We start from the raw sequence: 13,927 nt of genomic DNA, 5'->3' as shown, positions 1-13,927 counted from the left end.
TCAAAGGGTGTACTATGTGTGCTACAAGCAAGCCCAATAATAGGAGTTTAGGCTTGTACACTTCACTTCCAATTCCTTCTTGTCCTTGGGAAAGTGTTTCCATGGATTTTGTTGGGAGATTGCGAAAGTCTAGGAAAGTTCATGATTATTTGTATGTTGTTGTGGATAGGTTCAGTAAAATGTGTATTTTGATACCATGTAACAAGCATGTTATAGCTGAACAAGAAGCAAAGTTGTTCTTTCAGAATGTATGGGTTCATTTTGGGTTACCAACTTCTATTATATATGATCGAGATTCTCGATTTGTTGGGAAGTTTTGGTCAAGTTTATGGGAGTTGATGGACACTAGGTTGAAGAAGAGCACAAAATTTCATCCACAAACAGATGGTCAGACAGAAGTGGTCAATAGGACAATGATCCAGTTTCTTAGAGGCAATTGCAGCAAGCATCCCAAGCTTTGGGATGAGCATTTGTGTTATGTGCAGCATGCTTACAACTATGCCAAGCACTCTTCTACTTAGATATCTCCTTTTGAGACTTGTTTTGGTTTTATACCAAAGTCTCCCTTGGATTTTGTCTTTGGTAAAGACATAACAATTGATGGACATAGTGATGTGGACAAAGCAACCAATTTCATTGAACAAATCTAGTAAATTCACCAGGAAGTACAGGAACAACTGGAGAGAAGTCAAGCTAAGTACAAGGCAAGACATGATAAGCATCGAGTTGAGCATAGTTTCCAAGTTGGTGATCAAGTCTGGTTGTACATCAACAAAGACAGAATGCAGGGTGAAGGTAAGAAGCTAAAACCAATAAGGTATGGACCCTTCAAGACACTTAATAAAATTGGTGAAAATGATGTTCACCTTGATTTACCAGCTTATATGCAGATCTATTCAGTCGTTAATGCAGAAAATTTGAGATTGTATGAACCTTCATTAATTGAAGATCCTGAAGAGCAAACTCAGTTGCCTTCTATTGGGGATTTGTTTCCTGAATATCTTAATGAGTTACAGGAGGACACAGTTCTAGATAGGAAAGTAAGAACTACGCATCAAGGGGATGTTGAGTACTTGAGAGTAGGACTCAACGGTTCAAATCCAAGCAAGGCATGATGGATAGAAATTGGACAAGTGAGGGAACTGTATCCTCACTTGATCGATGCCTAAAACCAACTTTTGGTGGCCCAAAATCTTTTCAGTGGGAAGGCGTGATCCAAAATGGATCTTGTATCAAACCTCTAAGTCTAAGTCTTCATATATATACTATCAAAAAAAACTATCGTAGTGGAAAAACACTAAGAATGGCAGAAAACAGAGTAAAGCGATGGTTGAAGTAACATTCCACCAGAGCCATTGGATCAGCCAGATCAACGGCGGACTAAATCGGTGATATCACATCAGCGGAGGCCAGCGAAGTGTATCGGAGACAGCCCTAAGGGAAATGCGACTGTGATCTATCAATGTAACGTGGACCATCGGATCAGCAGGCAGATCAACTACAGAGACCACATATATCGCATCATAGATTCCAAAGGTGAGGACTTAACCACTAGGCCGAAGACTACGCAATATGCACAGACTCGAAAGGTTTATGAATACAATTTTATATAATTTGAGTTCCATGGTAAACAATATTTCGGGTAGGCTTCAGGCGGTAAGTGGTATTGGAGAGGCTCTGCCCGATTCCATACACTGGCCAACAAGTAGCATGCCACAGGAGAGAGAAAACCGCTTTTTCGGGTGGGCAATCTCTATGCAAGTGGGCCACCCGAAATTGGCCATCACCTGTTGGATTAGCAATCACGAATCAGACGGTGAAGAAAGCATGTTCTAGTTGGATGATCAAGTTGGATGTGAATTGTCTAATTGAAGGCAAATCAACGATGGGCTTGCGACAGCGATAAAACATGAACTCGAGAGGATTATAGATACGGAACTATAAAGTTTGAAATCCGATAGGCGGCATTTTGTCGGGTTCTTTTGTGTTTTGGTGTATTCCCGTTATAAAATCAAAATATAGAGGAGTTCTTGTGCTTTAAGGGTTTTCTCTTAATAAGACATGTCGAACGCCAAAAGGAAGGTGAACAGACAAAAGAGGAAGACAAAGAGCCTGAAGAGGGAAGGCAAACAGATAGCGCTGATAGGCTTAAAAAGCCATCCCGTAACAGAACAGAAAAAAGTCAGAGTTAAGAGATAGAGGGAAGGCAGAGAGTCAGAGAAAACACACAGCTACAAACAGTTGATCAGAGGCACTATGAGGGAGAGTCTGTGCACTCTTTAGAGTCGAGGTTTTCGAGTGAAATCCCTGTGTAATATCAATGTTGTTGTGTTATGGCTCTGATTGAGCTCACACTTGTAAACTCTGTTATTGAAGACATAATATAGAGGTCGACACTGAAAGCTGGACCAGGAGACATAGCCAAGAAGTCTGGTGAACTCCTTGATTATTTGATGTGTTGGTGTGTAGAATTGTTATGTTTTCCAATTGTTAAATGTCTGTATTATTCACATTCTTTTCGATCCGTTGTACTAAGTAATATAGGCATTCCTACACATCAGTCTGTAATACCTTTTCTCCTTAATTTAATATCCAAATCAGATCAAGGCATAATGAAATGGCCTGCTCTCGTCTTGGGCCTCATGACAGTTCGCGGAGAACTCCTGACATAGATACTTGGCCCAGTTGTAATGAACCCCCTTCGCGAATTGAGATGCGAGCGATATGACCGACGCCGGAACTTCATCCACACGACATTTTCTCATTACCTTTTGTGTTAGAATCTGGGCAGCCAACTGCACTGTCGGGTCTGATATGGAGGTGATAGAGTACACACATGAATTTTTTATTAGACCAAACTCATTCTTCATTTTATTAGCCAACTCTTTCTCTTCGGTTTTTCCTCCAAACTCCTTGGCAGGGTTCACACATTTGTAGTGTAACATAGTGATCCTGTGGATCAACATGTTGGTGATAGGGATAGGCTCTCCTATCCATAGGCATCCATCATGCATCAACACGAGGAGCTGGCACACACAAACCATATTAATGGGGGTGCAGTGATAATAAGGCACCAACAATAGATTGAGCATCCCTGACTACTCAGAACCACGCACCCACTTCATGAGCTCCAAAATTGTAACCCCCATGTCTTCAAAGTAGATTTTTTGCATGTACTTGTGAGTCACAAAGTGCAGAAACTTTTTGTGGTCTATGAGGTCCCAATATTAAATTTTGAGCAATTGAATGCGTGCCAGCCTAGGACCCTCGAACACAACTTTCTTAGGTAGCAAAGGTGGTGACACTAAAAATTTTCCCGTATCGAGATCCTTTGTGACCTTAGCTTTTCCCTTGCATGGACAGATATACTCATGCAACCTCATCATAGGATCCACTCCTTCGGCATCAATATCCTCCGTTAACTGGAATTTTTCCTCCTCCCAGTCCACTACTTTTTCTGGCTTCTTATCCTTTTTTTGCTTTGCCTGTGTTTTGGTATGCTTCCTCAGTGAAACGTGCATTGACACTGGCTTATTCGATTTTTCCTTCGCGGATGGTTGCTTTTCCTTCGTAGCAAGCCATTTTTCTTTAGCCATAGTCTGCTTTGGCCTAGGTCACCTTGGCATTGTGGGCACCACATGCGTAGCCTCTACACTATAAAATTCCAGTCCTAGCGAATTAGACACAGCTACTCCCAAACTCAGGGCTTCTACAGGGTTAGTGGTAGTCACTCTCTCCAAAAATAACTCTCGGGCTATGGGAGAATAGTTTGCTAGTGACAAGAATTCTTCCCAGAATGCTTGGCTCATATGCGACAGACAACAAAATTCACCAACAAGTCTTAGAGAACAAAGTGTTCTCTATTGGACCAACACTCATAATTTATAGGGGGTTTTGAATTCAAATCCGACCATTTTCCCCAAATTCTGATAATAAATGTTGTTTTGGTGGCAGATCTTCAAATGTTTTTTCCTTAATTGCTGCCACCCCGCTCCTCCTAACTGCTCTTGGGTCATCCCATCATGAATAGTAACTCTAATGGTCATATTCCTGCTGGGTTGCATGGTATCTTCCCCCATGGGACAACTTCCTTAGCGTAGCTTCATTTGTTATGTCTTCGTCAATTTCCATGCAGCCTGCTCGCTGACTTGACCTTCAAGCTAGGTAGTGTAGTTGATAGTCCTGTGCTCCCTTGCAATTGCCCGGAGCCCTAAGACTATCCTGCTACCATATAGTCATTACACAGGATCCCCCGTATACAACTTCAACTTGCTTCCATTCACTCTTCCCGTAAATGATTCCCCATTCAGCTTCACGAGCTAAACTACACCACCATCTATAATTTCTTTAACAATATATGGCCCTAACCAATGCATCTAGAATTTACCCGGAAATTTAGTGAAATTACTATCATATAATAAGATAAGATTGTTTACCTTGAATGTGAAAAGCTTTATATGGCGATCATTCCATGCTTTTTCGTGTTCCTTCTGTACTTGTTGATGGAATCCTACCAAAAATCGGTCTTCTTCAATCTCCATGAGTTGCGCGAGCCATTCTTCCAAAGCCTTGTGATCCTCCATATCTGTCAAAGTTGTTATGCACAGACTAGGCACAATTTATTCCATTGGCATCACGGCTTTGACCCCACACACCAATCTGAACGACGTTTGTCCTATCAGCTACTTACAAGTAGTCCTATATGGCCATAGCACTGAAGGTACGTGTACAACCGAATCATTTCGTTGTGCATTGCAGATCTTCATCAACACATTCTCCAATATCTTGTTAAAGGCTTCGACAGTTCCATTTGCATGCGTGTGATATGGTGTACTCTTCTGATGGTAGACTTCAAACTCCTCAATCAACATGTTGATCATTTCATTTAGAAAGTGCATACCCCTGTCACTCATCAACACTTTTGGGCATCCAAACCTTGTTAAGACATACTCAAACAATAATTTTGCAGTTGTAGCCCCTGTACAATCCTTGGAAAGTTGTGCTTCCACCCATCTGGTTAGATATTCTATCACAGTGATAATGTAATGTGTGCCCATTTTCTTTCTAGGGTGCTGAATTAGCCCAATAAAATCAATCTCCCACTTCTCAAAGGGATACAAAGATACCTGAGGGTGTAGTGGTAGCTCAACTCTTCACGACGGTCTGTCAGTTCTTTGACATGCATCGTACACCTTATAGTATGCATAGGAATCCTTATGCAATGTTGGCCACCATAGACCTCCATGAAAAATCTTCTGCGTAGTTCCTTTGCCTACATAATGGCCTTTCGCAGCTCCCCCATGAGCCTCAGTGAGAATGCTATCAAGCTAAAATTTTGGCATCACAGTGTACTAAAAAACACCCCACTCCATCACGAAGGTTGTTTTTCTCCTATCCTATGTCGCGATATTGATTTGATAATACCCTAAAAACCCATCAATAAATGAATAAGCCTCTTACCCTCCATCATTTTCTAACACTTCATCTGTAAATGACGTCAGAAATGGATCATGGCCACATGCATTGCTAAGCTTCCGCAGATCTACGAAGATCCTTATTTCGCCTTTTTGTTTCTTCTCTTGAACCACCATTTTTAGGGATTTGATTTTTAGATGAATTTAATTTTTAGCTAAAGGCTTGAAGACTTTGAATCTCTCAAAAGCCTCATGTTTGTCTTTAAGGAAAGTAACCCATGTCACTGTTCCATATTCATCAATGGATAACATAAAATACATTTCACTTTTCAATGATTATGTCCTCGCTAGTACACAAAGATCTATATGGCTGAGTTCTAGTGGCTTGGATGTAGAGCATTATTTTGTTTTCTAGAATTTGATTTGTTTTACATGTTGGCGTGCTTTACAAGGGGTATTCTCTGGTTTTGATATATTTGACATGCTTTTCACAACATGTGTTTTGTTGATCTTTACCAAATTATCAAGGATAATATGTCTCATCATTTTATGCCATAACCATCTCTCATATCCTTCCCATACAACATTTTTCTCCCTCTACTCCATTAAGAATGTACACATTTCTTGAATTTATGTTAATCTTTGCGACTAGATTTCCTGTAACATTATTTCTAATTTTACATTCTATGGAATGAAATGTGACATCACACTCGTGATTACACATTTGACTAGTGCTTAGAAGATTATGTTTCAGTCCTTCCACATCTAGAACATTTTCCGTCTTAGTTCTCCCATTTCCTTTGTTGTTTCTGCCTTTTATAACTATTATTGCATATGCATTGTTAGCAAATATATGTTGTCATCTCTCTTAAACATACACTATTAATATACAATTTATTTTCTTGGTTTTGGGAGTCTAGCATAAAAACACATTCTTCTCTTATTTCCTTTTCCATAATTTTGGATGTTGATCTCTAAGGGTGCATTCTTCCTTTCCTTTATTTTAATATTTTCTCAAACGTCATCTGCAATCCATTTGTTTCTTATCGTAGTTGTTTCTTAATTTGTAGCATGTTGAAGACCAAAATTGTTCCCTTTTGACACCTTCCTTAAACTCCATTCTCTTTCTTTTTGACCGTAATAACTCCAATTAAGTTTCAGTTGGCATGGTTATTGGAAAAAACAGGTATTTAATAATCTTTTATTCATATTTTCATTGTTTATTTATTATTTGATTTAATATTTGCACAAACCACTGAATTTCATCAATTCTACAACTACTAATCAATTTTGCAGTCTACTTGAAGAACCTACAGGTTCTGAAACATCAGTTAAGGAACGAAGCATATGAATACAAAGTTGGAATATAGCACAACGATATCCACCTATTCCTATGATATGGCAAGGTGATAAGGATGTCAGTATGAGAAAGTTAATGTGGAAGTCAACCTAGTGGAAAATACTGAAGACAAATCGGGTGAGTGAGAAGATCACTGATTGAAGTTGATATTTTGCCTAATGATTTCCTACTTTGATAGAAAATCATGAAGAATCATTATCTTATTCAAGAAATGTTAATTTAAGATGTTCAGTTGAGAAGCATAGGCTTAGAAATCTCCAAATAGTTTAACAAAGGAGGTTATCCCTCCGGTCCTCTCCTTAACAGTCGAGCCTGCTGTAGCATCCTCTCCCTCTCCTTAACAATCGAGCCCCTGACGGACCTTATGGTCGAGCCCCTTCGGACCTTATGGTCGAGAAACTAAAGTTCCTCTCCTCTCCTCTCCTCTCCTTATCAATCGAGCCCCATTGCCGGTCCTTATCAGTCGAGCCCCATTGCTAGTCCTTATCAGTCTGTTGCCGGTCCTTATCAGTCGAGCCCCGTTGTCGGTCCTTATCAGTCGAGCCCCATTGCCGGTCCTTATCAGTCGAGCCTGCTTAAGCATCCTTAAATGGCAATAATAGGAGAGAAAGATGTTCAAACCTCTGCCTCAGGGGATTGGGTGGGTAAATAGTGGTCGAGCCTGCTGTAGCATCCTCTCCTCTCCCTCTCCCTTATGGTCGAGCAACTAAAGTTCCTCTCCTCTCCTCTCCTCTCCTTATCAGTCGAGCCCCGTTGTCGGTCCTTATCAGTCGAGCCCCGTTGCCAGTCCTTATCAGTCGAGCCCCGTTGCCGGTCCTTATCAGTCGAGCCCCATTGCCGGTCCTCTCCTTATCGGTCGAGCCTGCTTAAGCATCCTCTCCCTCTCCTCTCCCTTATGGTCAAGAAACTAAAGTTCCTCTCCTCTCCTCTCCTTATCAGTCGAGCCCCGTTGCCGGTCCTTATCAATTGAGCCCCGTTGCCGGTCCTTATCAGTCGAGCCCCATTGTCGGTCCTTACAGTCGAGCCGATGGCAGCCTTATTATAAAACCTATATCTCGACATGATAATACACATGACTCGTTATTATTTTGAAAACTATTTGCAATTGATTAATTGAGCTCTTGATTTCACTTTGTGTGCATATAAATGCGCGGTTAATCTTTGTTGATATATCCATACCTACACTCACAAGAGGCACCCCTGGGAGTTGCAAGGTTTCATTCTTTATTTTTATTTAAGTTTCTTGTTTCATAGGATTAAGTTATCACAGTGATTATAACTTTGACTTTTAGAAGAACATCAATAAAAATTAAGATAGAATTTGTTATACATTTTGCAATAGAATTTTTTTGTACAATTCTTTCTATAGAATTTCTTTTATAAATCTAATATCACTGTGTGAAGGATGAAGAATAATCAAAAGGATTTATTAGGCACATGTAAATTTTGATTGGTAGACACAAAGTAGAATCATTTGATTTGGAATTTGAAATTAGTTCAAGGTTTTATTCGTGACAGTGTGAAGAATATTTTGATTTTGGTAGTGTGATATTTATTTATGTACTTTAATATTAGCTTTCTTTTATGTTAGTATAAAGGATATTTAAATTTGTTTTTTCTATTTTTATCTTCATTTCAGATTAACTTTATTTTTGTCAATGTGATACTTTTGCGAGAGTGACAATATTTTTGCTTTGAGTGATTCTTAGATAAAACTTGTGCATCAAAAAATCCTAATTCAATTTGAAAATTACTAAGATAATAAAGAATCCTAACACAAATGGTTCATATACACTTCATCAGTTTAGAAGCCTTGGTCAATAATATATGATGAAATTTAATATCAATTAAATTACCAAAATTTTGGCACCGTTGTCGGGGAAGTGTATATAGGATTTTTTTTTTAGGAGTCTTTTATTGAAAAAAATAAAAAATAAAAATAGAAATTAAAAAAAGATATTTATGCACAGGGAAAGAGATTATAAGGGTAAGTTTATAAGTAGAGGTATAATTTCAATACCAACATCACCACTCACCCCACCAAGACATCATAGTCCCACACCATCTGCAGAAACTCATATTCCATCATTTTCAGGTAGACATAGACTTCCTGAGGTACATAGATCCGAGATCCAACCAAAAGATTCACCAACTTCCTTTACTAAAATTGTAGTAGATGAACCTACATACCCAATAGAAGGAGCAATATTTCTATCTTCAACTGGAGAACCAATTCTAGGACAAGAATTGGAAGTCCCTAGTGAGGAGGATGAAGAAACTTATTTTATTTCATTAAGAGAAGAACCATAAGAAGAGCTAGAAAATCCAATTGGATAACCCTATATTATATCTGAAGAATATACAATGGAAGGGGAAGGAGAAGTGTTGGGATGGGGTCCCCTAGGTCAGTTTTGGGGTTAAGATAACCCAAGCTTTGATATATTTTTGTAACTAATGTAAAGTCTCCGCAATTTATGGGTGTGGAGCACGTAGATGATTAAGAGTAAAAGGGGCTTTAGCCCCTTGTTTGTGTAAAGTTTGAGTCGGTTTTGAGTTCCACCCATGGTCCACGGATCATGGGATTGTATGAAAAGGGGTATAAATAGGTGTCTCTTAAAAAGTCTAAGGCATGTATATGTGGATGATGGATGGAGTCTTAGAAGTAATAGAGAAAAGGAGTGGGTCGGATAGGAGAAGAAAGGCTCTGCAGCTGAGTGCGCGGAGGCCTAAGTAGAGTCCACAACTGAGTGTGTGGACGTATGCAACAAAGTGCGCAGGGTAGTTTTGAGTTTGTAAATCTGAATTGAAGATCAGTAAAGAAAGTTACCGAAGAATTCTTGTGTATATCTATTTTATCTCTGTTTCCATTAAAAGGTATATGATGACTATGAATAATGTGTTTTATGAAATATTGGTTGAATGTTGCGTGATTCTAATTAATAAATGTTTATTGATGTATGCAAGCATGTTTATATAATTTCATGAAGACTCTCATGAATTCTCTGATGTTTATTAATAACCTAAGTTTATCTGCATGAACCCTAATTTAGGAATGTTCTCTGATGCACATAAGTGGATAGATTGACTAATAAAGGTCCACAAATACTGATCGTAGACCTTTGCAAAGGTCTAAATGCCATTTTTATGGAGTTGCAGCAGTGTGCCCTAAGAGAGTATCAATCTGCGATCTAAGGTGCTAAAAGACCTCACACTAATCTTTGGATGTAGAAACTTGGTTCTTGCATCCCCCCATACTGCTTTGGGTGAGACTGCGGAGTGTGCTACACGGGTTGTTGTCGAAAAGACCAATAGTGTAGGGATTTATTTGTTGGCACAACTAACTCTGAACCTCGGTTAGGACCCCCTAAGCCAACAAATCATTCCATTGCCGGGACCAATATCTGCTTGAAAGAGATGTGCGATGTCGCATCACTGGAATCTGACCAAGAAAGAAATTGATGGTTGGATCGGAAGATTCACGAGTTCACGACATAAGAAAATAGGAATCTGCACCTATTGAAGGAAGAGTGGTTGAACATGTATCTTTATACAGAAATATAAGAGATATTATTCTACACTTTTCCCATTGAACTATACGAGTGGTTAGTTAAATTGACAACCATCCAAGGAAGGTGGAAGCTTGATAATCTTATAGTGTGGACTCCTAAATTAGAGTGACGATTAGAAGCCTCTGAAAAACAGGCTGTTGATCATTGGCTCGATCAGATTCTGGGAGGATTTGTTACATAATTTGCAGTTGATACCTTAGTCAGCTACAATGAAGTGGAGCAACGATTTTTCAAAGGACAAGAGGTAAGTATTTAAGATCTTTGAATACCTAGATTAAAATTATGTTATGTGAAAAACGGGTTATGCCATTGCCTTGATGTTTGGAGCTATGCGAAGTGGAAAACTCTTTAGACATCGAGAGACATAAGGACCAGAATATAGCCCGTTGATCAGACCTCCTTCAAGCGGTGACAAGGGAGAGGTACATGCCTCACCGCTAAGTGTTGTCCAACTGATAACATAGGGTTTTCTATGAAGACATCATCCGACCACTCCACCTCCACTGCATACACCCTCGCCCACACCTCTAGATTCACCACCTTAATTCAACATGGCGAACACTATGAAGCTCCTGATTTTTAAAGGAATGGGGACTGAGGATACAAAGTAGTTTTGATTTGTTGTGAATGTTTTGTGGACAGTGAATGTTGCAGGATCACGCACTGACTTAGTATATTAAGTATTGTTCTAATAATCCTCTTGCATCACTCGCAGAGACTAGGGTAGCCCTAAGAAAGGATTTTAGTAAACTGAATTCTGATTCATAGTTAGTAGTTGCATTTAAGGAAATCATGATGAGGGTCGATGAGATGCCTTGGGAATTAGATCAAAGGTTGAAGTGTCAGATTAGAGAAGCTAAAATGCGGCTCGTAGATGGTCAGCATCACGAGTGGTTTATAACTTCGTTGCTGCCCCACCTGAGGATTTCTCTATCGCAAGAGAAGATAGGAATTGAGGGAGAAGCCCTGGAAATCATGATGAGGTTACTTGAAATGCCTATTTAGGATGCAACCTTGGGGGTACAGTAGATCCACTATCAGTTATAGAGCCTCTGCTTAGAATTGCAGAGCTTGAAGAAAGAGATGGAGACTAAACTAGAGGTGCACACAAAAGTGTGGTGTCAGAAGTGCAAGAGCTAGGGGAATGATAAAGACCATTGTCCCATATTCGTGAATTATATTACAGGAGGGGACCAATTTCCTGAAGTTGGAAGCCCCTATAGGGATAAGCATGGGGGCTGTGGTATGGTGCATTAATTTTCAGGTTGCTGGACAACACACAACAAATAATTTTCATTTGCTTTGGAAGTTCATCCAAACATCCTATCAATTATTCTATAACTTATACAAATCTTTGGGAAATGATGAGTGCCACTATCGCAGCTATGAGTTTATGATGGAAAGAACACCTACATACCGGATTCAAGAAGAAACTCAACCTCCAGATCAAGGCATCAGGCAAGGGGGGGAGAAGGTTATCAGGGAAGGTGACGAGGGCGAGGAGGAGGAGGACCTGGTAGGGGCCACGGTCAGCTCATTTGCTATAACTGTGGAATGCCAGGGCACTAGGCACAAGACTTTCATAATCATATGCGCTTGTCATGTCAATACTGTAGCCATTTTGATCATACTATAAAAGAATGCCAGGTGCTCATAGCTAAAATACAAGAGAAGAAAGCACAACCTCAATAGCCTACATAGAACCTACAAATGATGAGAGTTGAGCCCCATGAGGAAGATCAAAGCATGAATATATTGTTTAGAAGTGGAATAACAACTGGCGATGATAAGGGTAAACATCTTAACAAGGATGGATGGGTCCGCAAGGCCCCAGAGAAGGAATTGGGTTTTGATATAGCACGTGCTAAGGAAACAAATATGGAGTCCAAGAAAAGACTTGCTGAGGCATCCACCTCAGGACGTCAGGTGCTTACTACATTTTTAGATACCTGCATAAAGATTCTACATGATAGCAAAGCTGTGGAAGGCATGTAGGAGTTGATAAACAAATGCGCCAGTAAGGAGAAGGTTTGTGAGGGACATTGGGTGGTTATAAAAATTGGCAAACATAAGGCAAGAACAGGGCATGAGATGAGGCTCACTACGCAGATAAGAGATTATGAGATGGAACAGATCACCTTGGATTTGGGGTCTAATGCGAATGTAATACCAAAGCAAGAATTGGAAATAATGTCGAGACCTACACTACAGTGGTCCCCGATTCAACTCAGAATGGAAAACTAGCAGAAAATCATCCCTATGGGATGATTATATGGAGTAATAGTTGATATAGAAGGTGTGAGCACGATGGCCGACTTTGAGGTGATAGAGGTCGTAGATGATAGTAATCCATACCCCGTTGTTACAGTGAAAAGTGTCTATATAGAACTGCTCTATCCCACTAAGGTGTGACAGCTGCCTTAGAAACAAACAGAGAAAAGCTACTTTTGTTTTTCGTTTATGAATTATAGATAGAGAGGAACAGAAAGACCAACCTTTATCTTACGCTAATCTCCTGATTTGATCCCTCTCTTCCTTGATAGTCCTCAGCTACCTACTCCCTTGCACGCCCAGCTTCACAAAGTACCTGTAAGATCACAGAAGCATAGCACTATACAAAGACATGGATCTATAATCATAAACAATCTAGGATCAGATGTAAATTGACCATACAAATGTAACAAGCATCAATGACACAAAAGCATGGAGGAAAACTCAAATAGCTTTTATCGATAAACAAGAAAAGAGCCAAGAGGAGTTACAACTAGTTGTTCTGACCCAGCATCAACCGCCCAGCAAAGAAGCCCCTCTTCACCTCAAACAAAGCTTAGATCACCCAACAATCTGATGTTTGTCTCAAGAAACCAACAACAGTTCCTTACAATATGCAAAATTCCAGCCTCTGGATCTCTGGGATGAGGGATCCATATATAGATATCTATAAGGGAGATGATTCAGCTTGTGTTTTGATTAGTGTCTTCTCTCTGATAGTTCTTTCTTCCACTTGGAGACTGATGGCCTCTTACTCATTTTTGGTCGAATTCAGTGAGGCAAGTGTCAAAGGAGAAGATTCTGGAAGCTTCCATTGCCTCTCCACCTCGCGGAATGACACTGCCATTTGTCATTTCTCGCCCATCGTACCCCACAGAAGGGACTTTTGAAATGCAACGCACCCTCACAGTGTATTTGGGTGAGATGCAACGCACTTAGCCAGTGGAGCAGCTGCAATGATCCTGTTTTGACCAATTCTGAGCAGTTTCTCATGGAAAACTTCTGGGAGAAGCTGTAATCTGTTGACCTTGTTCCTTTAGGGGTTAGAACAACACTTTTAGGGACTTATGAGCACTTGGTTTATGGACATTTCATGCTTGGGGTTGTAGGGCCCAAAAATGTCTATAACAGTTGCCCCCTAAAGCATGAGGCCGTTAATCTTTTGATGTCGGGTGAAATGCTTTATTGTGAGGATCCGAAGTTCTTTCAATGCTGGGAGGAGACCTGTAATAAGATACAATACAATACATTATCTTCATAATATTTTCATGATCCGGCTGAGGCGGGCATTCCCATGCTCAGCTTTATAAATT

Source organism: Pinus tabuliformis, chromosome X, assembly GCF_031772625.1.
Source record: "Pinus tabuliformis cultivar Carrire ecotype Pingquan chromosome X, CPIR1, whole genome shotgun sequence".
Taxonomy (NCBI): domain Eukaryota; kingdom Viridiplantae; phylum Streptophyta; class Pinopsida; order Pinales; family Pinaceae; genus Pinus; species Pinus tabuliformis.
Note: the sequence above shows the minus strand (reverse complement) of the source record.